Here is a 27,814-nt window from a genome sequence, read left to right on the forward strand (position 1 = left end):
CATAAATTTTACTAGGTTCAAGGCATCATTTCTGTGCACATTTTCATTTTCTTTTTTGAAAAATGCAACAGACTCCTACAAGAAAGTTTTCAGGGAAAACAGTACGTGTGTGTGGGGTGGGGGGGGCAGTGGGTGTAAGTGCACATGTGTGTCTGTCTAAGAATATGTCCTTGTATATAAAGGCAGTGTGCGCCTGTTTTTCTCACTGAATTAGTTATTAACATTTTGTTTTAACTCCTTTTAACGCTTAAGAAACAAAGTAAGTTACAGACTCCACTAGATCCCACTCACAAATAGTATGCCCCTCTATTTTCCTACATAGCAAAAATATGAGTTACATACAAAAAAAATGTAATTATTGAACCTCACCCAAAAGCTAATGAATATTCACATCTCCCCAACTGTTCCCAAAATATCAGTAGCTGGCCCTCCTTATTTTAAAAGGAAGGATTCTGTGAGTTGAGGATCTAGATTTTACTCAAGGCATACAATTCTTAATTTCTCCTTAGTAGTTGAAAAATGGCAATTTTGGTATTAATGATAGCAAAGTTACGAGTTAATCTGTTTTATTGTTTGTTCCTTTCGCATTGAAAAAACAGCTTGACTTGGAAAAACTGTTTTCCTCTGATGTTTTGGAGTCATGTTTCGGAAGACATACACTCTCCTACTCAGATTCAAAACTAGGAATATTTTCTAAAGCATCCTGCAAGTTTAATTCATTGCATAAACTTTAACCCAACTTTATGTCCAAATCTGTACTAGATATGCCTTCCAAAAAGACAAAGAATTTTAAAAAGTTTTTTTTTAACCATTTCGCGTCCTTATTTGAGCCTTCCCCAAATACCCAACTATGGTATCTGCCCCTTCTATACAATTTCTTTTTTCCAAGAGCTATGCCATTCACTCATTTCAAGGGATGCTTAGTACACAATTATGGCCACCTGCAGTCATGTTTGCATGAAGACAGGCTGCTTTAAGCCCTAAAATAACATCAAATCAATTCCTCCAAAGCACATCCCTAACCAAAGTTGATGGCATTCCAAGGAGTGACTGAGTGCTGGTTTCTACTTTTAAAACAAAAAGTAGAGGATGAGGCTGCATACCAACTGAGTCAACCAGCTTTTCTTCCGTGAGCTTTCCTGAGCACTGGTGGAAAAATGCTCTGAGCTGGAAAGGAGGAAATGGCCTGGCTCCAAAGAAAGTCACAGGACGATTTTCGTTCAACAATGACAATAAAAATTCCAAGCCTGAATCAGGAGTCACTATCTCCTGCAGCTTCAAAGAGAGGCAGCGTTGCAACTGTGAGGTTGGATACTTAAGACACATCCTACCAATGCGATCTTCTTTAAAGTTCAGAGGGACGTGGCGTGAGATTAGCTACGATTAGTGGGTACGTTCAGACATTACCCAAGTCTCCTCCCTATTTAATTAGCAATTACTAATTAGTGCTTCATGCCAAAAATGTTGTGTGACACCTATCTCCATCCCTACATCTTTGACACGGTCATCCATAAAAAGCATCAGGCTTTGCTTGGGAGAAAAGATCCTTTCATGCAGGGTACATACGACAATGACGAATCATGTCAGTTTGGGTGCCCCATAATACTATAGGGCAATGCTTTCTTCCTCTATCAAAGAAAGAGGTGATTAATTCCTAAGGCACAAGCAATTTTCTAACAGAACAATTCTGTCTTCAGCACGTCTTTTCTTCACTCACTGTTCTCTCTTTCTCAATTCTGCAGAATGACCTGTTGGCTTATTTTGTTTCTGTGGAGGAGCATGAAGATTTTCTACACACAGTAAATCACTGGCCTTTCTTCCACCACCACCTCTTCCTCCCTAGCAAAACGAGAGTGTTTTAACCTTTCCCAAAGCAGGCTAAGGAATATTCCCTGCCTTCAAAAATCTTAGTTCTTCTAACAGCATCCTATTGGAGGGTTTGATCTTTGACGTTCTGAAATTCTTCCAAATATCCTACAGTCTGGCTGAGGGAAATGACAATCCATGGATCTCTTCAGTTTAACAAATGAATGTGCTGTTTTGAAGCTGGTGTTTCCACAGTTTCTGCCATGGAATTTTCATTTATTACAACATCCAGAGATTATTATTATTTTTCTTTTTAAACTATCAACAAGGGGGAGTGCCTGTTTCAGGTACACAATGAATGCAACAATTTTATGCTCTTTACAAGAGGTCCTTTCATCTTGAAACCACCTTTGCAAAACGTGTAACAGTCAGACAATTATGACAGTGAAAGAGATCGGACCTAACCAACTCCATCTTGCCTTTAACTTCCATACTGCTCTGGGCATGGGCCAAGCTAACTTTGGGAGAAACTGAACTTGTAGTTTAAATGATAAAATTAAACTCTTAAAATTAAACCGCCTTTGTAAAACTAATAAAAGGCCACCAAGTTAAAATATGAGAGGGGCCTGAATTCTGCTAAGATGTAGGCTTAGTTGAATGATTACCAGTCATTATTCCAGAGGTCACAAGATTTGCAACTTCCCCAATCACTAGAAGCTAAAATTTGCCTTTTTAAAACTTTTATTTTACGTTCAGGGGTATACCTGTAGGTTTATTATGTAGGTAAATTGCATGTCACAGAGGTTTGAGGTACAGGTTATTTCATTACCCAGGTAATAAGCATAGCACAGATTGGCCTTTTAAGATGTCTTTTCAGGCTTTTGCATTTCTGACAACTGATTGGTCCTACTGGGACCAGCGACTCCTCTGTGTCCCCACATAGAGGCCAACTGGGTGCACTAGGACTGTTTTCCACACCCCTATCGTTGCAATCCTAAACCAATCAGCAGCACTCATTCCCTAGCCCCTGTCTGCCAAACTATTCAGGAAAAACCCGAGCACCATGTGAATTAATCCATGTTAATGGCTACATTGATGCCAAGTTTCATCTAGGGCCCTGGAAGGAACAACAATAACAAAAATACACACACAAGAGGTATCAATAGATATGTTCAGTGATCTGGTTTGGCTGTGTCCCCACCAAAATCTCATCTTGAACTGTAGGTCCCATAATCCTCATGTGTCATGGGAAGGACCCAGTAGGAGGTAACTGAATCATGGGGCTGGGTTTTTCTCATGCTGTTCTCATGATAGTGAATAACTGTCATGAGATCTGATGGTTTTAAAAATGGCAGTTCCCCTGAACACATTCTCTTGCCTGCCACCATGTAAGATGTGACCTTGCATCTACTTTGTCTTCCACCATGATTGTGAGGCCTCCCCAGCCATGTGGAACTATGAGTCTGTTAAACTTCTTTCTTTATACATGACCCAGTCTCAGGTATGTCTTTTTTAGCAGCATGAGAACAGACTAGTACATTCAGTTAGTATGGTTATTTAAAAACAGGTTTCATGGAAAAGAGGACTAAAACCAGGAATCACAGTTTTTCCTGCTGCATGTTGACTGAAGTGAATATCATATAAACGTGAGTATTTCTATTCAGGCTTAATATTGTTGTTACAACAGAAAAGTTTCCAATTTTTATTATAGATAATAATGTAGATGTTTCCTCTCATTTTGAATTATATCACAGGGCTTAGGAGAATAACTGCAGGTCTTTTGTTTCTCCATGCACTGCAAGTCAATGGTAAGGAACCCAATGGGGTCAGATATTGTTTTTCTTTCAATTAACAAAAGACATTGTTATATGACGTTAAAGCCACAATCCATTTTCTTTTAGGAGATTGTTCCTTGCATAAACACAGTAAGCATTTTTTTGGAGACAAGTAACCAGGAGATAATTAAGTGAATAAAGAAGTTAAATATCTTTCACCATTTCAGTGTGTGTAATTCACCTGGTATGTGTATATATAACCATATATATGTATGTGTGTTTATAAATGTATATGTACACAGACATACATCTGTGTACCTTTAAACTAAAGAAGTGATATCAAACAAGAAATGTTTAAATAAAAATAATTCAATGAGAAGAAACAGAATTTGTGTTAGGTCATGCAAATGAGGTCAAAAAGAAATCGGGTGAGAATGAAAGCAGAAGCATAAAAAACAAAAATCAGTCAAATAGATGCAAAACTAATCTTTAACGGTTATAGGAAATCATTCAGGAGTTCATTTATTACAAGGTGAACCTTTAATTTTCTGATTGAAAACATGTAGGATTTAACACAGAAGCACACATTGCACAGGATGGGCTGGAAGGGAGGGAAGCTGATGTACTGCATTCAAATTCTGTTGTCTGATAGGCGCAGCTGCTTGAAATTCAGTGCCTTTTATTTTTAGTTTTTACTTAAAAATGGAATGAGTTGTATACAATCTCCAATTGTATCATGTTATCACATCAGTATTGCACAGAACCAAAGTCTATTTTCAATGTCAATAGAGAAAATCTAAAACAATTATAACAGACACATGATTTTTATATCACAGGTTTCCAAACTCTGGGGCCCATGAACTACTATTGAGATTCCTTGTACTATTTTCATAAAATAGATAATATCCCCACACATTTATCTGGAATGAAGCTGCAGAGGTATTTTTTAAGTGCTTTAGTTTAAATTACATGAAATAAAACAAAAACTGAAATTGATCATATTTTAGGAACAAAATATAAAATAATAAATACAGCTTGTTTATTAAACAATAAAACATCAAAATTTGAAGATAATTGATAAATGAGTTTCATGGAAATGAAAATTTGGGAATGGCCAGCCTGGAAACAAATCTCTTTGAGTCAACTTTGAGTCTTTTTTTTGTTTTTGAGACAGACTCTTGCTCTGTCGCCTAAGCTGGAGTGCAGCAGCATGATCTTGGCTCACTGCACCCTCCACTTCCTAGGTTCAAGCAGTTCTCCTGCCTCAGCCTCCTGAGTAGCTGGGATTACAGGCACACGCCACCACACCTAGCTAATTTTTGTATTTTTAGTAGAGACGGGATTTCACCATGTTGGCCAGGCTGGTCTCGAACTCCTGAGCTCAATTGATCTGCCTGCCTCAGCCTCTGAAAAGTGCCGGGATTACAGGTGTGAACCACCGTGCCCAGCCAACTTTGAGTATTTTCAACTGAACACTTTCTCCTTGGATATTTCTCCAGATTTGCTGCTGACTCACATTCAGTTGGCTGTTACATCCTTTTGTTTTTATTTTTCAAAGAGCTTGTACATCTTGTCCCTCCCTGGGTCTGCAACCTAGTGCCTGAGATGAGAACTACAGTTCCCCAGGACCTAACCACTTGGGTGCTACGTCCTTTTAGTTTCCTCTGAATTTCCACACCATCAACATCATCATGATGGTCTCCAGTGTAAGAGAATGGGTAAAACTCAGGAGAATGAAAATTGGAAACTTCTGACCCAGGAGTCCTAATTCTTTGAATGCTTTCTATGAAAATCTTTATTCTGATGCATAAAAATAGCCACCCAAGGCTCCACAATTCACACGGATTGTAATTTTAAAAACAAACAATAGCAGCAAGATCAATGTTCACAAGTCAGAGACTTGAACGGATTGTCTTGGCTGGATCCATATTATGAGATACTATTTGCCTGCATAAAGTGCTAAGGAGTATTTACATGCATGGACACAGAAACACATCTAAGGTGTCTCAAGAAAAAATACTGGGCTACTGAATACTATGTATCATTTATCTTATTTTATATTTTTATGTATTTTTTTTGAGGCGGAGTTTCGCTCTGCTTCCCAGACTGGAGTGCAGTGCTGCAATCTCAGCTTACTACAACCTCTGTCTCCTGGATTCAAGCGACTCTCCTGCCTCAGCCCATCAAATAGCTGGGATTACAGGCATGTGCCACCACCTGTGGCTAATTTTTGTATTTTTTGTAGAGATGGGGTTTTGCAATGTTGTCCAGGCTGGTCTCGAACACCTGACTTCAAGTGATCCACCCGCCTCAGCCTCCCAAAGTCCTGGGATTAAGGCGTGAACCACTGCGTCCAGCCCATTTATTTTATTAAAAAACAAAATCTGGAAGGAATTCAAACAGTGGAGAGTGATTATCTCGAAGCATGTGGCTATAGGGAATGTTCACGTTTTATTGCTAATATCTGTTTATATTTTGTTCATAATTTAAATCTCCTTTTTAGCAACAACAATCACCCACACAATAAAGTGAGTGTGTTGGACAAACAAATTCATTACTGGAAATCCAAGCATCATTCTGTGTGGGCCCATGTGGCCTTCTCAAGGGATGCCCTAATTATGTTCCTGAGCCTGCAAATTCACCACAACACTTGCTATTTCCAGAATATGCCTTGCATTTTGATATGCTTGCCTTTTTATATGAAGTCCCCAAGATCTAGGGTGCCCTCTGTAGGGCTGCCGGCAACCATAAACTGCCTTGAACACCTTGCCTGAGCACACCTTCCTGTGGACTATGGCCGCACACAAAGCTGCACCGCTAGCTGATGGACCCAGCACCATTTGAAAGGTCAGTGTGACCTGAAGGTCAATCTCTGCATCTTCTGCAGGGGTCGCCTGCATACTCAGGTAGAACCTGGCCATATCTCTCTACCAATGTGGGGCCCCTTTCCAAAAGTGTCCTGTATGATTATCCTTATTCTCTCAACACAGTAAATGGCTTTCAATGAATTTCTGTTACAGAACGTATCACTTTACACGAAGGGCATTTGCTTGGTGACTGCTTTTGGAGTTACTGCTTGCAATGGATTCAGTCGGACATCTTTGTGGTGGAATCTATTGTAAAGCTTCAAGCACATGACTTAAGATTTCAAAGTCCCACTTTCTTTATACGTGAAATGGGGAGGAGAATTGTAGCCCTCCCATAGCAAGCTGAGGAACTCAACCGGACAATGTACAAGAAACAGCATTGTGCCTGGTGTGGAATGTGTTCAGAAATGGTTACCTACTAGCCTGCTTTCATGAATATCAGAAGCCATGCAGTTTGTTTTTGCTTCATGTACACATACTAGGAACAAAGAAATGTCCTTCAAATATATGAAAGGAGTCTAAAGGGAAAATGTTGACTGCTGGTCAAATTAGACTCTGACTCTAAAATTGTACAGATGGTAAAGAGAGATGGTGTGTTCTCTGATGGTATTTCAAAGAATGAATTAGATATCATTTATTTGTGAATAATTTTGCATCAAGGGGGTATTATTTATTTAATCTGCTTACTAAGTATTTAAAGTGAGAAGAGAAAGACAAGGCAAAAAGCACATCATAGCTTTTACTTATGCTATGAAATTTATGGAAAATGCTCATTCAACAATGTATGAAGTAGCCATGATGACCCAAGCAAAATCTGGGGGAAATAATGCAGTAGTTCAGCGCATTTCCATAGATATCTTGAAAAATTACAGAAAAGGTTTTTTTTTTTCATTTACGTTTTCATTTGTTTTTAATGAGAGTATTTTAAAACTCATTTGAATGTAAAGTGATATTTTTCACCATCAAAGTATGGACACAAAACACATATTAGGACACATCTTTTGTACTTCAGTGCTATTCAGGGCACTGTAAAATGCATATAAGTAAAAACACAACTTATACAACACTGTATTACATGAATTAGAATTCCTATTAGATGAATGAAATATTAAAGTAATGCACATATATTAGATGAATTAGAACTTAGATGTAATCACATGCACAGTAGCAAAGTAAATATGACCGCATATAAAATAGCTAAAATCCCAGTGGAATGCTTAGTTTCAAGAATAGAAAGGTTATTGAAGAAGACAGTATTTTCTAGAATTGAGGAAGGGCAAATTATGCATGTATTGTACCTTAAGCTACACACTAAAATTGTCCTGCTGGCTTGCTGCTTTAACCAAACTCTCTGCCTCTTTAAGTTCTTAATTATTTATACTATTTTTATATGTTCTAACATTAAGATTGTTCTTAATGTTAGATTCTGCTTTTCTTTTTGAAGATAGCTACATCCTAACTCTCATCTTCCTGTTATCCTCAACCACAGTGCATACCTGGGATGCCTTTTCTAAGCCCAAAGTCAGCAACTTTTCTAACAAAACCTGAAATGGTGGCTTGATTTTGAGACTGCATCAGAGAAATCAGTGCAATTTGATTTTCACTAAGTGCCATTCTGTTTTCACTAAGCAGGAGGGCTGTTTGATTTGAGAGCAGTTACAGAGTCCCATTATATCTCTTACTATACTGAAGTTTATTGTTAGAATTGCCAACAATTTGTCATTTTTGATAACTGTTCCAGTGGTGCTTGGAAGTCTTTATTTATGGAGAGATTTAAATAGCTGGGGCCAAGATTTTTCTCTGAGAATTAATATACAAAAAAAAACCACCATTAAATGGATCACATACCAGAACAGCTACAGTCAAACTCATCTCTAAAACCTAGATTTTAAGCAACCATCACAGTAACAATTCTCCTCTTCAGAAATTTTGTCTCACAAACCTTTATAGGCAATCCTCATGGGCTATATATATATATATATATATATATATATATATACACACACACACACACACACATATATATATATATTTATGTAGCATAGCATCTTAATCTCTGACATCTGTTTCACCTTCAGATCTTCTATTGTTCCAAGCTTCCAGTTTCTGTCTTATAAGGATATTTTTATTACATTGAGCTCACTTAGATACTTGAAGATACTCTCCTCATCTCAAAATCTTTATCACATCAGTCAAGTCCGTCTTATTGCATAAGGTAGGATGTGAACATATGTAGGGGGCTGTTATTCTGTCCTCTACAGCAGGGGTCCCCAAGCCCCAGGCCATGGCACCAGTTTTGGTTAGGGACTGGGCCAGCAGGAGGTGAGTGGTAGGCAAGCGAGGGAAGTTTCATCTGTATTTACAGCCACACCCCATCACTCACATTTCCACCTGAGCTCCACCTCCTGTCACTTCAGCGGTGGCATTAGATTCTCATAGAAGCGTGAACCCTACTGTGAACTGCACATGTGAGGGATCTAGGTTGCCTTCTCCTTATGAGAATCTGATGCCTGATGATCTGAGGTGGAGCAGTTTCATACTGAAATAATTCCCCTACTTGGAAAAAATTATCTTGCGTGAAATCAGTCCCTGGTGCCAAAAATGTTGAGGATTGCTGCTCTGCAGGCTGCCTGACTTATAGCTGAGTTGGGAGATATCTGTATATATTCTAGACACAAGTCAATCCTCTGCTATATTGGTTGTAACTGTTTTCTCTCAATCTGAAGCTTGCTCTCTGAGCTCTTCGTGGTGTCTTGAAGGCCCCCTCAATACATTTTCTTGCGGTTCTTACATTTTGTGTTCTAGGTAAGAAACTTCTGCATAACCCCAGCTGGCAAATATTTGCTCCTATTGTTTTCTTCTAAACAAAGCCGGTCTGAAGAGGTAGAAATGGAAGGAAATGATGCCAAGGAAGCGGCTACAAGATGATGAAAGGGAAACATTCTTGAAAAGAATTACAAGTTGGAAAGTTTCAAATGGGAACATGTCTAAAGGGTGAGGAGAACAGAAGGAGTCCTGGTATAGCCGACTCATAATTAGCAAGGAAATGTGAAAGAATGGTATTCCAGGAGTAGGCAAAGTGAGTTCACACATGGAAGGGAGAATAAAATGTTGGAATTTATTGTAAAGCAATGACAAGGCATAAGAGTTGGAACATGGCAGTGATGGGATAGGATTTATGGTTTTGTAAAGCTCACAGGAGCCACTGGTGGATGGGACTGCAGGAGGCTGCGTCTGGAAGAAGTCCACTGCAGTCGTCCAGGTGAAAGTCAGTCCTGGCTTAGTCAAGTTAGTGGCAGTCAGGGTGGAAGACATTCAGCATCTTCTGGACACATGTTGTCCGGGTGCTGCAGGCTTCGGTGGTAATACAAGATGTGAATATGTGGTAGGAGTGGGGATTTGATGTTTGCTCTGGTTTGGGTTCGTATTGGATACGTGTTTGTGAAGAGTGCAGCATCATCCAAAGTGTGTCGGTTGTAACCAAGTTATTGAACCTGGGTAGGTGCCCTTGGGATGGGGATGTATCTTCTGGGATTTTCACCCTGTCTGAGTTACACACACATTCAAGAGTCCTAGGACTGTGGCCAAATGATTGAATCAACCCGTTTCTCTTCTCTCTGCACACTGGGCTTTGAGGTTACTGAAGCTCCCTCTCTCTATGACATTGAACAAAACGATGAATATGAAAGACCTTCATGCATTATAAAGCTTCATGGAAATGTGAGATGCTATTATTATCTTGTGCAGGAAGATACTTATTAACGGCTGGGTGGTAGTGATGATTAAGAAAAATGCTAATAGCATGTTGTGTTTACAGTGCCTTTAGTCCAAAACACAACATCTTCATTGTTGAAGCATGGCGATTCATGTGCTTTTGTATACAAAAAAAGGCATGTCAAACAAGATCACATATGGTAAGTGTGTGTGTGTGTGTGTATATATATATATATATATATATATGACATGTATATGTCTAAAATGATTCCAAAGAATAGCATAGGCTTATTTCATTATCATTGCAACAGTCTCAAGGTTGCCACATTTATAGATATTCAAATGAAAACATATTCACTTTTTTCCCCTGATGTTTCAATCTGTTAATGACCCTAAGCTGCTTCTCACTGTATGACTCAGTGGCATTGAAAATGAACCAGAAAGAGAGAGAGAGAGGAGAGACAGAGACAGAGACAGAGACAAAGACAGAGAGAGAGAGAGAGAGAGAGAGAGAGAGAGAAACAGAGAGACGGAGGAGAGAGACAGAGAGAGACAGAGAGAGACAGCCAAGTACTTCCAAGCACAGGAGCATTCCTTTATTTCCGTAACACGTATTTATTAAGAGCTGTTCTGCATCCTGGAAGGTGTTTGCGGGGTGAGGGCAATCTCTCCCAGCCCCTACGGTACCAACAGCCTGGGAGGGCTGAGCTGTCTCAGGATATATCCACACAACCTTGAGTTGTCTGTAAAAATTTAAACTGCATAGCCTCCACCGCTGACTTCCAAATCAGAATCTCTGTATGATTCAGCAGTAGGCATGAACACTGAAAAGTTATTTGTATGCATATTCAGGATTTGGGGAGTACTGCTTTGGGCAGATGCATTGGACAGCGGTAGCTACTCGGTGTTAGGCTTTTAAGAATAAACTTAGCACGGCCCAGGTAGTATTTTCTAGATTCAAGGGTGAAGGGTGCCGTGACACATAATGGGAAGGGTCTGTCTTTAGTGAGGCGGTCTCAGGCTTTGCTGTCTTACTGTTAATATCACAGGCGAAGCTGACAGCGACTGCAGAAGGAAAGAACAAGGAACCATCATTTCCATCTTCTCCTTTTATCTCCAACATCATAACTGCTCTTCACCAAGAATCAGAGGGAAAAGGGAGAAGGTTTCTCTTGCCGGAAATGCAAATCCCAGAACCAATTTTTTTTTTCTCTCTCTCTCTCCTTTTGCTTTATCTGCCAGAAATTGTGAGGTCAAATTTATGCTCAACTCCAGGACCTGAATGTCTTTGTTCCTTTTGCTTCATGTGTCAGATTTGGCCTCTTTTATTTCTTTGTGGGGAGGCGGGGGGAACAGGAGAAATAAGTTCTAGTGTTCCATAGCACTGTAGGGTGACTATAGTTAAAAATAATATAATATATAGTTTCAAATAGCTACAAGGAGGAAATTGAATGTTTCCAACACAAAGAAATGATAAATGTTTTAGATAATGGATATGCTAATTAACTTGGATCTGATCACTGTATATTACATGTATTGGAACATCAGTATGTACCCCATAAATATGTACAATTATTACTTGTCAATTAAAGCTAAATAAATAAAATGTGGGGAGTACTTTATGCTGTGCTGCCTCAAATTGTCTTTAAGCAAAACTAATATTAAAATCTATATGAAGGCTGGGCACAGTGGCTCACGCCTGTAATCCCAGCACTTTGGGAGGCTGAGGCAGGCGGATCACCTGCGGTCAGGAGTTCAAGATCATTCTGGCCAACACAGTGAAACCTCGTCTCTACTGAAAATACAAAAATCAGCCGAGCATGGTGGCGCGGTCCTGTAGTCCCAGCTACTTGAGAAGCTGAGGCAGGAGAATAGCTTGAACCTGGGAGGAGGAGGTTGCAGTGAGCCAAGATCATGCCACTGCACGCCAGCCTGGGCGACAGAGGGAGGCACCATCTCAAACAAACAACAACAACAACAACAACAATAAAAAAAGAATGAAAACCATATGAAGATATCTATGAATATCTATATCTATTTATCTGTGTGTCGGATAAGTTTGCCATTTTAATCATTTTAAAATGTACAATTCAGTGGGATTCATTACATTCACAATGTTGTATAATTATCACCACTACCTATTTCCAAACCTATTCATCACTACAAACAATAACTCTAACTATTAAGCCATTTGTCCCCTTTGGGGAAATATTTTCTATTTTTTGAGACAGGACCTCACTTTGTCACCCAGGCTAAAGTGGCGCCATCTCGGCTCACTGCACCCTTGAGATGCATTGGGCATCTCTAGCTCAAGCAATCCTGTGCTCAAACAATCCTCCTGACCCAGCATCCCCAAGTAGCTAGGAATACACACTTGCGCCACTGCACCCAGCTAATTTTTGTATTTTTTATAGAGACAGGGTTTCACCATGTTGCCAAGGCTGGTCTCAAACTGCTAAGCTCAAGTGATCTGCCTGCCTTGCCCTCCCAAAGTGCTAGAATGACAGGTGTAAGCCAATATATTAGTCCATTTTCACACTGCTGATATAAAGACATGCCTGAGACTGGGCAATTTACAAAAGAAACAGGTTTAATGGACTTACCGTTCCACATGCTTGGGGAGGTCTCGCAATCACGGTGGAAGGTAAAAGGCATGTCTCACATGGCAGCAGACAACAGAAGAGAGCTTGTGCAGGGAAACTCCCCTTTTTAAAACCATCAGATCTCATGAGACTTATTCACTACCATGAGTACAGCACAGGAAAGACCTGCCCCCATGACTCACTTGCCTCTCGCTGGGTCCCTCTCATAAGAATTCAATGTGAGATTTGGGTGGGGACACAGACAAACCACGTCAGCCACCATGCCAGCCTTCCGGGGAAATACTTGGAATGGTGTTCATATGTTGAGTTACACATACCCTGAGATAAATCTGCTTGATTATGTGTGATGTCTGAATTTAATGACCAATGTGATCCCACCAGCCATTTCTACAACTGATCTTGTTGCCCAGGACACCTAAATATACATTTCTCCAAGAGTAAACATTCAAAATAGCCCTCAACTTCTTAAGACTCTTAAAATCATGTTGTTGGTTTGTAATCTACATTTACATAAGTAAATCAAGTATGGATTGTGTTTCCTTTAATTAGCAGTGGGGGGATATCAGCAAATGATGGAAAACAGAATGCATTTTATCTAATTCTACAAGATTGTCTTGTAAATTTACTAAAATCTTCCACTCTGGAAAGACTTCTGGTCAGCGAAGAAGTATCTGGGTCCACAACAATTTGCTGAATATGGAATCATGGCTAAATTTCAATGGGATGCCTCCAAAACCCAGGATAATGTTCAGTTTCCAAGAAAGATCTTATTAGGTTCAACACATTGTGTTTTACAAAATGAATTATATATTCTCATACTTCTAAATGCTTTCAAGGCAAACACAAAATGAAAAAAATAAAACCTCTCTAATTGACCACCACATTTAAATAGAAACTTCAAAAACACCTAATGTCTTTATGCAAAATGCCTTACAATTTTTGAAGTTCTTTTCACACATTACCTCATTTCCTTTGTGTTCCTGAAACTAAGATGGCTTTCAGTAAACAATTTTTCTAGTGTTCTGGCTTATGTCCATGGCCAAACACACACACTATTTTAAAAGCATTGGGTCACAATGTGGAACGAACCCAAATGCCCATCAATTAACGAGTGGATAAAGAAACTGTGGTACATAAATATATGATGGAATGCTACTCAGCCATAAAAAGGAATGAATTAATGGCATTCACAGCTACCTGGATGGGACTGAAGACTATTATTTGAAGTGAAGTAATTCAGGAATGGAAAACTAAACATCTTATGTTGTCATTCATAAGTGGGAGCTGAGCTATGAGAATGCAAAGACCTAAGAATGACACAATGGACTCTGGGGACTCAAGGGGAAAGGGTGGGAAGGGGGTGGGGGATAAAAGACTATAAATTGGGTTCAGTGTATACTGCTTGGATAATGGGTGCACCAAAATCTCACAAATCACCACTAAAGAACTGACTCATGTAAGCAAATACCACTTGTTCCCCTAAAACCTATGAAAATAAAAAAAATTTTTAAAGTCCCAATTCATTAACAATAAGTTGTTTTGCAAGTGACAGCTGCTTATCACCCAAGTTCTTTCATTGCCTTCTTCCCCTGGCCCCAAACTGCCCACCTTACAAGCTTGGTGAAAATATATTCTTTCTTCCCTCATCATTCACACTAAACACTTAGTGATATTTTAACAAATACTGATGCCCATGTCCCAGTGGAAGAGATTCTTAATGAGCTGTTTTGGGGTTAAGGTATAGGCACATGTATTTCAAATATGTATATGTATCTGAATACTTTTAATGAAAAGCAAATGTTGTGATCCACACATTTATAGAGAAGGCAAGTGAAAACAATGACACCCTCTTTTCCATAATAAAATTCTTCTTCTTATTTTCTTACATCGTTAATTTCTTATGGAAATCAATGAACTGTCCCATGAAATTTTATCAAGCATAAACATCACCGACGGGCTTGGGAAAGAAAGAATAGTTTGCAACCCACACCCTCAATTTCAGATTCAGGAAACCTCCTCCCAGGTATAGGATCCCAAATTTTGCATTTCTAACAAGTTGCTGCTTTGTGAACCACACTTTGAACATTACTGTTGAAGAACACCCCATGTTCTAGAATTAACAGAATGTTTCCTAATCAAATCTTGTTTTTCTTCCTTAGGGTTATGGTGCCCTTTGTAGGAAAGAATGCACCTAGGAACTGCTCTGTACTTTATACCGAATTTAATAAGGCCTTATATGATACCTGCTAGTGTTACTTTTAATTATCTTAAGAGTGGTTGATAATTACATTCAGTTGGTAATGAATCCCACTATATATATATATATATATACACACATCTACTAAGCTTTTTAAATAATCAGAGATAATTTCCTAGATCTCTTATTGATATGGTTTGGCTGTGTCCCCACCCAAATCCCATCTTGAATTGTAGTTCCATTGCCACGTGTTATGGGAGGGACCCGGTGGAGATAATTGAATCATGGGGGACGTTTCCCCCATGGTGTTCTTGTGGTAGTGAATCAGTTTTCACAAGATCTGATGGTTTTCTAAGGGACTTCCCCCTTCAATGGGCACTCATTTCTCTCTCCTGCCACCACTATGTGAAGAAAGACATGTTTGTTTCCCTTTCTGCCACGATTGTAAGCTTCCTGAGGCCTCCCCAGCCATGTGGAACTGCAAGTCAATTAAACCTCTTTCCTTTATAAATTACCTAGTGTCTGGCAGTTCTTTATAGCAGTGTGAGGACAGATTAATGTACTTATTTATTTTGGGGTTTCACACAATAATGATTTTCTGATAGTATTGTTTTTTCTGCATATATTATCTGAAATTTTACTTGTAATCACCAATTTTTTAGTTACTCTGAAATTCAATATATATAGGAAAAGTGGGAAAAAAGCATGATTCTTTTATTGATCAAGATTCAGGAAAATGTGATTGTGGCCTAGTAATATAACCAGTGAGTTTTATTCTGGGTGTCATCATGAATACGTGAACTTTTATGTCTTTGTCATTTTAAATCCAGTACACATATTATTCTTACAGATGTTCTAATTGTCCCATTATAGCTGGTCTGTTTCTTCCGGCTGATATTTGGGCCTTTGTGGTTTTATTGTTTGTTTTATACATATACATACACATGTATATGTCTCTCTCGCTCTACAGAGAGATATATTCTACCTCTGGAGAGATACACACATACACACACACACACACACACACACACACACACGTTCTTATATATAGACTGTTTCCTAGTCATGTGTCTAGAGAGAGAGAATATACATATTCTTATCTATCTATCTATCTATCTATCTATCTATCTATCTATCTATCTATCTATCTATCTATCTCACAGGTTTGCTCTCTACTCCGAGCCCCAAAGTGCCAAGAGGATATATGTATGTGTGTATGTATGTATGTATGTATATGTGTGTGTATGTATGTATGTAAACTAAATTATCAACAGTGGTTTTCTTTTGTTAAAAGATTTTTCTTCTGTATGCTCTTTGATATTGTAAATTTATAGCAATGAAGATATATTGTTTTGGCAATCAGACAATTAGAAAAATATAAAAGACTGTATTTAAAGGAAAGAAGATATCATCTGAAATGGGGTACAGAAAGACAGTTCACACACAAAAAAAGGTGTTTTACGGCCTTGGAAGAGTTTCAGGAAGGAACGAAAATGCAGTCACAGGACTGTTCTTGAATCCCTACAGCCAACGTTTGATCAATTGTACTTTCTGTAGCATATCTCGGAAATGACTGGGAGCAAATCGTATGTGGAGCTGTAGAATGTGTCAACAAACTTGAAGAGAAATCATTAAATATTACGTTTGGAGTTCAGCTCAAAGCAAATATTTCTGTATTATAGGTTCTTCTAACAGATGGATGGTATAAGTGGTTCAATACTATTCTTGCCTAGGTCCTCATAAAAGCACCGGGGGGAACAAGAATGCAGGTAGAAGAGAATTTACTTTAGTTCTTGCAGCGCTAAAACCAGTCCTTCAAAAAGACACTGTGTTCCCCATGCATCTGCACAGGCATTAGGACTCACATCCCCAGTGTGACTCCACCACACGTCTGGTAATGATTCCTGCCTATAACTTGAAGGATTTTACCTGGGTTTCAGCTCTAACTTCTCCCATGTTTGACTGAGTCTTCCTCCACTCATGTCTTATTCCAGCCTAAAGCTCAGTGTGTGCTATGTTGAGGTAAACATCTTTTTCTCATTCAAACTGGTCTCTTTTCTTACTTCCCGTGTTAATATCACAAGAATGTATCCAGTTACACAGGTTAAAACACTGAATTCGTATTTTTACCATGGCCTCTCTTTGTAGAATCCCAGTATTGGTTAATATTTGGGGCTCACTGATTTTTGGTGTTTAAATTGGTTATCACACCCATTACTTTCTTTTTCATTCCCACACACATCTGCAACTCCAGGGCAAAAATCTGTATCCACTTTAAATCGCTGCCTGCCAGTTATTCCTCTGGGTCTAAACTTTTCAGAATGCCCACCCTTGGTGTTCTATCCTCATGCTAAGTCTCAATGAAAATTTATTTTGCTCAGGAAGGTTTAATAGTTGTGTTATACAAACAAGATTAAGATCCTAGGCTTGTCTTTCAAAGCCACACACGCAATCTTTGTTCATCTAATATTTGTTTAATATCTTCCTTCTGCTCAATCAGAATAGTCTTTTGAACTCTGCGTTCTTATATACACAGTATGTCTATTTTCTTCTTTCATTACATGGACACTCAATAAATGAATACAAGTACCCTTAGGTGACAGATGGCCTCAGGGACAACTCTCTTCCAAGCAATCATGTGATAAGGAGGGGGATGACCTCAGCTTGAAGTCTTTTCTAGTGGAGGGGAGGGAGATTTATAGCATGATAGAGGTGTTTACATTTTATAACAGTGTACAAATATTTTAGACAGTTTACTTGCTGGATTCATTTATCTTTCAATAGACAATAAACAGCAGAGCTTTTGAAATGCTATTCATCAATAGTGCAATCATATATTATTTACCAAGAATGTGTACCCTACTTTCTGCTGCAGTGACTTCCACATGAAAATGCTGTCACTGAGCTTCACGGAAGCCCCTTGGTGCCCTTCCATCCATCAGAAAAGCTATCGTACGGATAGAACTTGCTACATTGAAATTTAATTCCTCTTTCAAATAAAATCACCTTAGCCCTGTCATACAGTTATTGAAAGACTTATTTTTTTTTTTAATTTTTAGGTTTTTTTAGAGATGGTGTCTTGCTATGTTGCCTAAGCTGGTCTTGAACTCCTGGGCTCCAGTGATCCTCCTGCCTCAGTCTCCTGAGTAGCTGGGACTATAGACATGCACAACCGTGCCCAGAGAAAGACTCATTTTGGTTTTAGTTGATCTGCTGATTAATCTGTTGGAGGAAAACGCACGATAATTATTTCCAAAGCTTTGTTGGAAAGACAGAAGCTTGTTCATTTTGAAAAAAAAATCTACATAAGATTGAATGAACTACTAAATATTTTAAAATAGACTTTGCTAAATATATTTTACAAGATGTATTATGTGTCGGCTGGGCGTGGTGGCTCATGCCTTTAATTCCAGCACTTTGGGAGGCCGAGGCGGGAAGATCACCTGAGGTCAGGAGTTCAAGACCAGACTGGCCAACATGGTGAAACTCCGTCTCTGCTAAAAGAAAATACAAAAATTAGCCGGGCATGGTGGCACACGCCTGTAATCCCAGCTACTCCAGAGGCTGAGACAGGATAATCACTTGAACCCAGGAGGTGGAGGTTGCAGTGAGCGCCACTGCAGTCCAGCCTCGGCAACAGAGCAAGACTCTGTCACACACACACATACAAAAATGTATATGTGCATACACATCTTATAAAAAATATATATGTATATACATATACACACCTACAATGTGGTGTGTGTGTGTGTATACATGCATGCACACACGTGTGCACACACGCATATTTTACACTTACTACTTTGATATTCTATAAGATTTTGCTTAAGCTTACATGTATAACTAGAATACTGTCGAATAATATAAGGGAAAAGAAATATATTTTCTTCTTATCTTAGTTTCATGGCTAAGGCCCCTATGACAAAAGACAGATTAAGCAGAGTAAAGAGTGCACTTCATTTAATAACAGTTTTAAATGACACAGGAGCCTTCATAAGGCAGTGAAAACCCAAAGAAACAGGGAAACCTGTGTATTTTTGTGCTTAGATGCTTAGGTTTGATAAAGAGTGGACAGTCATTGGAAAGTATGATTGAAGGAAAAATGTATATGATCTAATGGGAATGAACTGGGGAGAACTTAGCAAGGCCTGTGTGTTCAGATTTTCCTCGGTGTCCTTTTGTCTTCAGAGAAAAGAATGTTCTATTCCTCTCATAGGAGGGTCTTATGACCTGGCTTTAGGGGAGAAGGATGGGGAGAGGGTCAGAGAGAACTTTCCTGCTTCTTCTGTTTTCTCAAATGCTAAGATGCCATATTTAGGGGTGGTGTGCCCCATCAAGAATGCTCATTAAGTAGGCTTCTCCCTGTAGCTATAGACTGGGATAAATTCATTCTCAGCCCTATATAGGACATATATTTCTTTTTTTTTTTTTTTTTTTGAGACGGAGTCTCGCTCTGTCGCCCAGGCTGGAGTGCAGTGGTGTGACCTTGGCTCACTGCAAGTTCCGCCTCCTGGGTTCACGCCATTCTCCTGCCTCAGCCTCCTGAGTACCTGGGAGTACAGGCACCCGCCAGCACGTCTGGCTAATTTTTTTGTATTTTTTTGGTAGAGACGGGGTTTCACCGTGTTAGCCAGAAGGTTTTGGATTCCCCACCCCGACCACCCGCCTCGGCCTCCCAAAGTGCTGGGATTACAGGCATGAGCCACCACGCCCGGCCCAGATACATATTTTATGAAAAGAGTAACTGGCAGTTGACCAACAAGAAGAAATGTAGATAACAACACACAATCTTCATGACATCTGATGCTTCTGTGCAGTAGCACTTATGGTGTGTCCATAAACCAGCAAGGACCCTACTTTGTGGAAAGCAGGTAGATGCACAAATCCTCACACCCTCCCCTAGAACAATAAAATACAAATTGTGGGGGATGAGCCCCAGAATGTGTCTTTCACAAGTCCTTGGTGTCATTCTTTTAAATGCAAAAGCATGAAGAGTATCCTGGTAGAGTGCATGGATCATAGAAACAACTATAACCCAAAATAATGAATTCCAATCAATAGATTTCAAAGCCACCTCATGAACCAATTAATTGAATCCAGTGTCATCTGCTACATAAAATATGTATGCAAGAATATCTCCAGGCTTGCAAATAAACACGATGCATTATATTCTGTGCTGCCAAAGACACTGGGGTACTCCCTCTTCCCGCTGAATCTGACATTTGCATGACGTCTGTGGAAATAAACTGTGGAATATCAATCCTTGCAAAGAAGAAATATCTACCAGGTGAGAAATACTGGTTTTATCTTGATGATAGCATAAAAATAATTGGCTCCAAATATATGTATCACCCTTTCAATTACTCTAGCTCATCCTTCCCTGTTGCTGTCTTTCCTGATGCATTCCTAGGTCCTGGATCCTATTGATTTACCCCATCCTGTCTGCCACAGTTCTTTAAACTTCCAGTTCAACTACCACTTATCATAAGGGACTCTCATGGCAGTAAACGTTCCATCGCTTTCATCCACAATCAGGGGATATTATATCCTTTGTTTTAATATACCACAAAGAAGTAAAAAACTCCACAATGGATCTATCTAGTGATGGGTTGGGAGGCAGAGTGGGGAAATGTAGTGGATTTGCTCTCTGGAGCTCATACAAGTCTTTGGTTAAAAATTCATACTGCAATCAAAAACATGCAAAGCAATTCCAAAACCCTTCATTGTCAAATTGTCATTACGAATTACTTAATATTTTGTCATCTGTGGTCATAGCTATGGTATACGCTGATAAATGAATTATGTGATATTCAAAACCAGAACATTAGGAAATTCTTCCTGGAACATTTGGGATTCTTTTTAGAAATAGATGAAAGCCATTTTGAAAGTTTTGACAACTAATGAAATAATAAGTATATATGTTGCATTTCCTAGGTAATTTTCTTAATTGGTATATTAGCTAAATACAACTGACGTGGTCTGTGGGAATGAAAGAAGCTACCAAATAGTTCAGTGTTTCACCATTTCTCAATCCTCTTTGGTCCAAAGTCCAGGGGCAGGTGGCGGCACAGATTCATTTGGAGGGTTTAGAATCCTACCTTTAATGAGAAGCATACACAATGTGAGAAAAATAGTAATAAATCAGGAAAGAGATTTATGCTTCTTTTGAGATGGTGAATAGAACATAATGCCCCTTCCTCCACAAAAATCTACTTTTGAGAAACTACAGAGGCTAAGACAACCCATCAATCTGCGGAAAGAGCAATAATAGAACATGAAATCAGTAAGCAGCTATAAGCCATCCTGAGGAGATTGCAAGCTGATGAATCATGTATATATGGCGAATGGGAGTGGCTGCACCTTCTGGCAGAGGGTGGAAGTGGTAACAGAAAGATGTTGGTTTGAAAGAAAAGTATTCAGTTCACTCCGGTCTCTTAGCAAGAATGCCTTGAGTTAATCATTGTCTAATCTCCCTCCCATCTTCTCTTCTCCATACAACTTAGAACTTGAGGGCAGCCGTCAGGTAGTGGGACTCTGGCAAGCCTACGGAAAACTCAGCTGCATTGAGGAGTTGGCTAAAAACTTTCAGGGCCACCAGTTACTTATGGCCACTATGGGCTTTTCCTGTTTCACCCCCTTCCCCTCCACACCCTCAGGAATGAAGCTAAAGAGGCTGCTTCTTCCTAATGCCGGCTCCTTTAGAGAGTTTAAAGCCAAATCTCAAATTTCAAACTTCTTTGTAGGTTTTCAGGGCTCCAGAGTGATCTAAAAGTGTTTGTTGAATGTGAATCTCATAGAAGAAACATAGACTTGGGCTTGCCCTTAGGTCCCATCAAATCCACAATTACAAACCAGAGTGATGGATGAGTTTCCACCAGCCTAAGGAGAACAGAGGCTGAATGTTTAACAAAGAGCTATATACCTGAACATGTAAAAAGGTACCAAATGCTCTCTCTCAACAGAAAAACAATTCTTATATGTTAAATATAATGATTGGAACAGAACAGTGAAGGAATTACAACAGACAAAATAAATACATGCGATCACCTAATGGAATATATTTCAAATAGGAGATTATAATAAGAAGTAAAAGAGAACTTGGTAAATATAGTAGGTATAGAATAAATAATAGTAAAGATGAACAAGAACCTAATAGTTAAGATAAATCATAGAATGAATTACCAAATTGGAAGATTAGATGGAAGAAATTCCCAGAAAGTATCAGGAAAGAATAAAGGAGAGAAAGGCATTCTTGGAAAAATGGATGATTTTGTTAGAGATACTGGTATCAGGTAACAGAAAGAGAAAAAAAATACAGAGGAAGAACTAAGTTGATGAAAGAATGAAAATACACTTGAAACAAACAAAAAGAACAAAAACCTTATTTTGAATGGGCTCTGAATAGAGCCCATTCTCACAAAGAGTGCCCTGAATAGATATATTACTAAGAAATTTAAGGACATCAAAGACAAACGGAAAATTCTAATAGCCTTCAGAGAGAAAAATGGGTGAGCTATGAATGAATAAGAATCAGATTGACTTCAAACTTCCCAGTCGTAGCACAGGACATTAGCAGATACATGAGTCATATTTGAAAGTTTGAAGAAAAATAACTCTGAATTTTAAAAGATTTAATAGTATAGGCCAAGTTAAAAAAAAAAGATCAAAAAGAGATTCAATCATTTTGCTAAGCAAAGATTTAAAGACTCCAAAAATTATCTTTGAGAAACTACTTATCAAAGAATATAAGTAATTTGATAAGAATTCTGGAAAATATAAGAAATGTAAGCACAACCAATAACTATAATTTATATTTGGCTAAAATAGCTAGAAAAAAGAAGACAAAAATCATATATGGATAATAGCCCAGAACTTAAATTCTTGGAAATATCTACTTAAATGGCACTTAGGGGTGGGACTAAAAGAAGACACATCTTTGAAAAAGGTTTGTCTTGTTAGAGGACTGCTACAGAAATTCCCAGATCTGTCAATAAATTCCTTGATGTATTCTATATATTTTTGATTTTCAAATAGAAATTGAACAAAATTGGTATAAACCAATAGTATGTTGTTAAATTTATAAAAACATTTGGGAAAAATAAATAGCACTCTCTGTGTTCAGTTAAGGTTAACCATAGTAAGGACAAAAAATAGATAATATAGTTTTAAATACAGTAGAAGTATATCTATTGATTGATAGGTAGAAAAATGTGGCACATATACACCATGGAATACTATGCAGCCATAAAAAAGGATGAGTTTGTGTCCTTTATAGGGACATAGATGCAGCTGGAAACCATCATTCTTAGCAAACTATCACAAGAACAGAAAACCAAACACCGCATGTTCTCACTCATAGTGGGAACTGAACAATGAGATCACTTGGACTTGGGAAGGGGAACATCACACACCGGGGCCTATCATGGGGAGGGGGGAGGGGGGAGGGATTGCATTGGGAGTTATACCTGATGTAAATGACGAGTTGATGGGTGCAGCACACCAACATGGCACAAGTATACATATGTAACAAACCTGCACGTTATGCACATGTACCCTAGAACTTAAAGTATAATAATAATAATAAAGAAAGAAAGAAAGAAACTTATGTTTTCAAAAACAAAATGCACAGTTATGCTTCTCCTGAACTAAATTGAACAAATAAAATACGATGGCAGAAATTAATGTTCAACAAACATAAGTGGTTTAAATTCATAAATTAAAAAAAATTTCCAGACAATCTCATGTTTGTAACAAAACCTAAGATGAAAAATGCATCCAACTCAAGGGACAAATTTAAACCCAAAAGATATAGAAAGACTAAAATTATTCAAGAGTATAAAAAATGCAAGCATAAATAAGACCTAAAATGCTGATATGGAAATCTTAATAGCTCAAAAATTAGAACTTAAGAACATAATATTATAAGAAGAAAAAAGATGTTTATGCCCCTTGACCAAAATTCCCCCATGTACCCAACTTCCAGTCCCTGGCAATCATGTGTCTACTCTCTGTTTCTGTGAGTTTGACTTCTTTAGATTCCACATACAATTGAGATCATGTAGTGTTTACCTTTCTGTGCCTGGCTTATTTCACTTAACATAATGTCCTCCATGTACATCCACGTTGTCACAAATTACAGTAATTCCTTCTTATTTCCTTCTTTTTTAAGGGTGAAGAATAGTTCATTGCGTGTACTTACATATTCACAATATACGCCTCAAGTGTAACACAGATATGATGAAAATATTAGGTCAAACTTTACATAAAACAGAGAAAACCCCTTATTTAAAGCATAAGAACATAATAAATACATAAGAAAACCTGTAACAATCTGACGATGTTGTAAGATAGAAAGAAAGCTTCCATAAGACTCAAAAGATCAATATGACAGGAATTCACCCTATGAATCTAATGTGGCAAAATCAGAAGTTACTGCAAATAATTAGATTTTAAAAATCTATATGTTGTAATATATTCATCCCTACAGCACCCAGAAAGGAATGCAGCGCTGCCAATCTCTTGATTTCAGCCATGGGAGAATCTAAGAAGAGGACGAAGCTAGGCTCCACTGCACCAGGATTTCTGACCTGCAGAACCCTGACATAATAAATGGCTATTGTTTTATGTTGCTAAATTTCTCACAATTTGTTATGACAATTTAACTAAATGTACACAGCAGACAGACAAATGCAGAAAGGGAACATAATAGAGTGATAACAGACATGTGCAGACATACAAATATGTTTTTATTCATATATACAAGAAATCAAAACATAATAAAGCCCACAATCAAGGAGGAAATAAAGGATGGCTTTAAGTACAACAAAGAAATAATCTGTACAAGGTGGACTGAATGGCAAGTCTACCGTTTATTAATGAAGGAATAATTTGTGTTTTTATATGAACTCTCCCAGAGAGCAGAAATAAACGTTCTCTTACTCTTTCTACACAGTTACTATTAGTTGGTGCTAAAACCAGGGAAGCTCAACAAAGAAAAATTACAGTCTATCCTATTTTGTACAGAGATACAAAAAAACATGATTAACATCTAACAACAAATACAAAAACAATATTAAAGAAGATATTGAATATCAAACTAAGCTTAACGTTCGAAAGTTAGGCTATTTAATTTACTACATGAAAAAAGTAAATGCAAAGCAAGGATAATCTTAAAAGATAAAGAAAAATGCCTTGAACCAACTTATGATTGTATGTTATCAAATTAAGGAAAGAAATAAACATTTCTTTATCTGAAAATGGTAGTTTATTTATATCTTACTTCAAACATTATACATAATGATAAAACATTAGAAGCCTTTTGTCTAAAGAGAGAACAAATCAAAGACAGCTAACTTCTTTTCTATTCAATTTTGGATTCAGTGCAGTGAATGCAGAGAGGACAGGGAACTCTGATACCGTTCTTGGGTGAATAACACTGCCCAACCACTTAGACAGTTTTTAACCTGAGGGTGTATATCCAAATATGCACATAAAATATGGCCCAGTAAATATATTTCTAGGTGAAGAAACTTCTGCATTTTTTTTTTTTCAACAAGAGACACGCACAGAATCCTAAGAGTTGAACTCTTTACCTAAGGCCAACTCAAATTTCCAGCTTCTGAAAGAGTTAAATATCTTGTGGTATAACCATCGGGTGAGGTTCCATATATCAGTGAACACAAATACACTACAGCTCCAAGCATCTTCATGGTGAAAACAAAAAACATATTATTCAATGAAAAGGGAAATGCCAGGTCAAGAAGAACATAGCATGATCCTATTTATAAAAAATAAAAAGCAGACCAAACAATATATTATTTGGGTTATGCTGGTAATGACAATTTTGTAGAAATAAAACTTCATAAAAGAAGGAAATAATGAATCAGATTCACAAAAGTGGTTACCCTTAGGACAGGTTCAAAGAAATACAATTTATAAAAGGAATTGAGGGGAATCCAAAAATCTTTGTGTTCTACTCTTAATTTGGTTTGTGCACCGAAAGATGTTCATTTAATTATTCACATCCATATAATGAAACATTATCTAGTAAGAAAAAACAAAAATAAATGATTAAAATTGTCTATGGAAGTTGGAAGCAGAACTGCACAAAACAGCTTGAGGTATAAAAAAAGACATATCCTTGCAGTAATTTTAGGTCATATCCAGCAGTTTAACAATGGGAGTGATTACTAACCTTAAATTTTCTAATCCTATGAAACCCAGGAATTTAAGTTTGTGGTCAAGTACCAGATAGACATTAAAATAATTGTTTATCTGGAATGAAGAAAATAATACGTGTTCTAATTTTTTCCCAGTCTTGTGCTAAGAAATCTTTCATTAACTGGAACAAATTAATCTAAATAACTCTCAATATTTATAAAGGCATTTTATTAAAATGGTTTTTAAAACTAATGTTCTACCATTCTCAGTTGCCGTGTCTGGAAAAATTATTACTGATTATAAATTTTACCGGTGGTTTCCAGAGACGAATGAACACGTGGGAGTTGTTTTGCAAGAAAGTTCCCGGCTACCTCCCCTGAGGGTTCTGATGTATTGGCTATGTTACTGGAATTGGTACACAGTAATTATTCAAATTGCATGCACAGCTAAGAGACGCAATAAAGCTTCTAAAGGAGTTCCCTCGTGTATGCAAAACTATTTTAACAGCAGCACACATTATTTTAACACGGAGAGGCAAAATTCATCTTCAAAACAGAACTGCCTTTCAGAGAATTATTTGTTAAATCACGAGTGGCAGAGGGTGAAATCCAAAAACAAGAAGAGATGGTGAATCTGCTCTAGCCAATCAGTGGAGTTGAGAGTTGTAGCATCCAGAAGAAAATTTCATATTAGGATAGCCAAAAAGTAGTCAGCAAAAGGGCTAGATGTTTGATTTAAAAGGTTTATTTTTCCATCTTAACCCATATGATAAAATGCCCCCAAGTTTCTCCTCAAATCCTCAGTTAAATCTAATAAAAACCTCTCTCTCTCTCTCTCTCCCCGCCCACTACACATAGTTGAGTGAAATTTTTTTTAAGCAGGGTCTCACTCTGTTGCCCAAGCTGCAGTGCAGTGGCGTGATCATAGTTCACTGCAGCCTCAAACTCCTGGGATCAGGGATCCTCCAGCCTCAGCCTCCCAAGCAGCTGGGACTACAGGCAGGTGGTACCACACCCAGCTAATTTTTTTCTATTTTTTGTAGAGACAGGGTTTAACCATGCTGGCCAGGCTGGTCTTGAACTCCTGGGCTCAAGCAATCCTCCCATTTCAACCTCCCAAAGTGCCTAACCTTGAGTGGATTTCTGAATTCAGAAGTGATCCAGCCTTTCATGTTGGTATCTGAGGTGGAAAACACATCATCCATAAAGGACAATATGTAAAACTGGCTCTAAAAATAAACATATTAACCTGAGTCATCATTCATCCTCTGTAAGTAATTGGCAGACATATTTGGACAGGGTTTGGACTTCCAGAGTGACTGAAGTTCACATTTCAGTCTAGATTATTTCTTTATTTACATTATTTCTTTATTGCATTCATTATGAGGATGCCAATTCCATAGGCAGGGATTATAGAAGCAGGGATCTTGGAGGCTTTTGCTTATGGCTGCTTCCAGGAACCTAAAATGGTCCCTGGTGCACTGCTGGTACAAGTAACTATTGGTTGGATGAATGCATTTTCAGGGATAGGGAAACCCACATTATCTCAACATAATACAATTATGTGACTGGAAATATCACAATTCCAACCACATGTATTTCACCTTGGAGTCTGTACAAACAGAGATTATGGATGAAAGTTTCAACATCTTGCTCTCTAATGGTTGCATCTTTTTTTTCCCAAAAATACATT

The 27,814-nt window shown here is 38.1% G+C and overlaps 1 protein-coding gene across 10 annotated transcripts in view; it reads right to left on the reverse strand.

Moving 5' to 3' along the window:
• NLGN4X (neuroligin 4 X-linked) overlaps positions 1-27,814 on the reverse strand; it is a 347,312-nt gene that overhangs the window by 19,448 nt on the left and 300,050 nt on the right. The gene's annotated exons all lie outside the window — the stretch shown is intronic.

This window comes from Papio anubis, chromosome X (genome assembly GCF_008728515.1).
Source record: "Papio anubis isolate 15944 chromosome X, Panubis1.0, whole genome shotgun sequence".
Taxonomy (NCBI): Eukaryota; Metazoa; Chordata; class Mammalia; order Primates; family Cercopithecidae; genus Papio; species Papio anubis.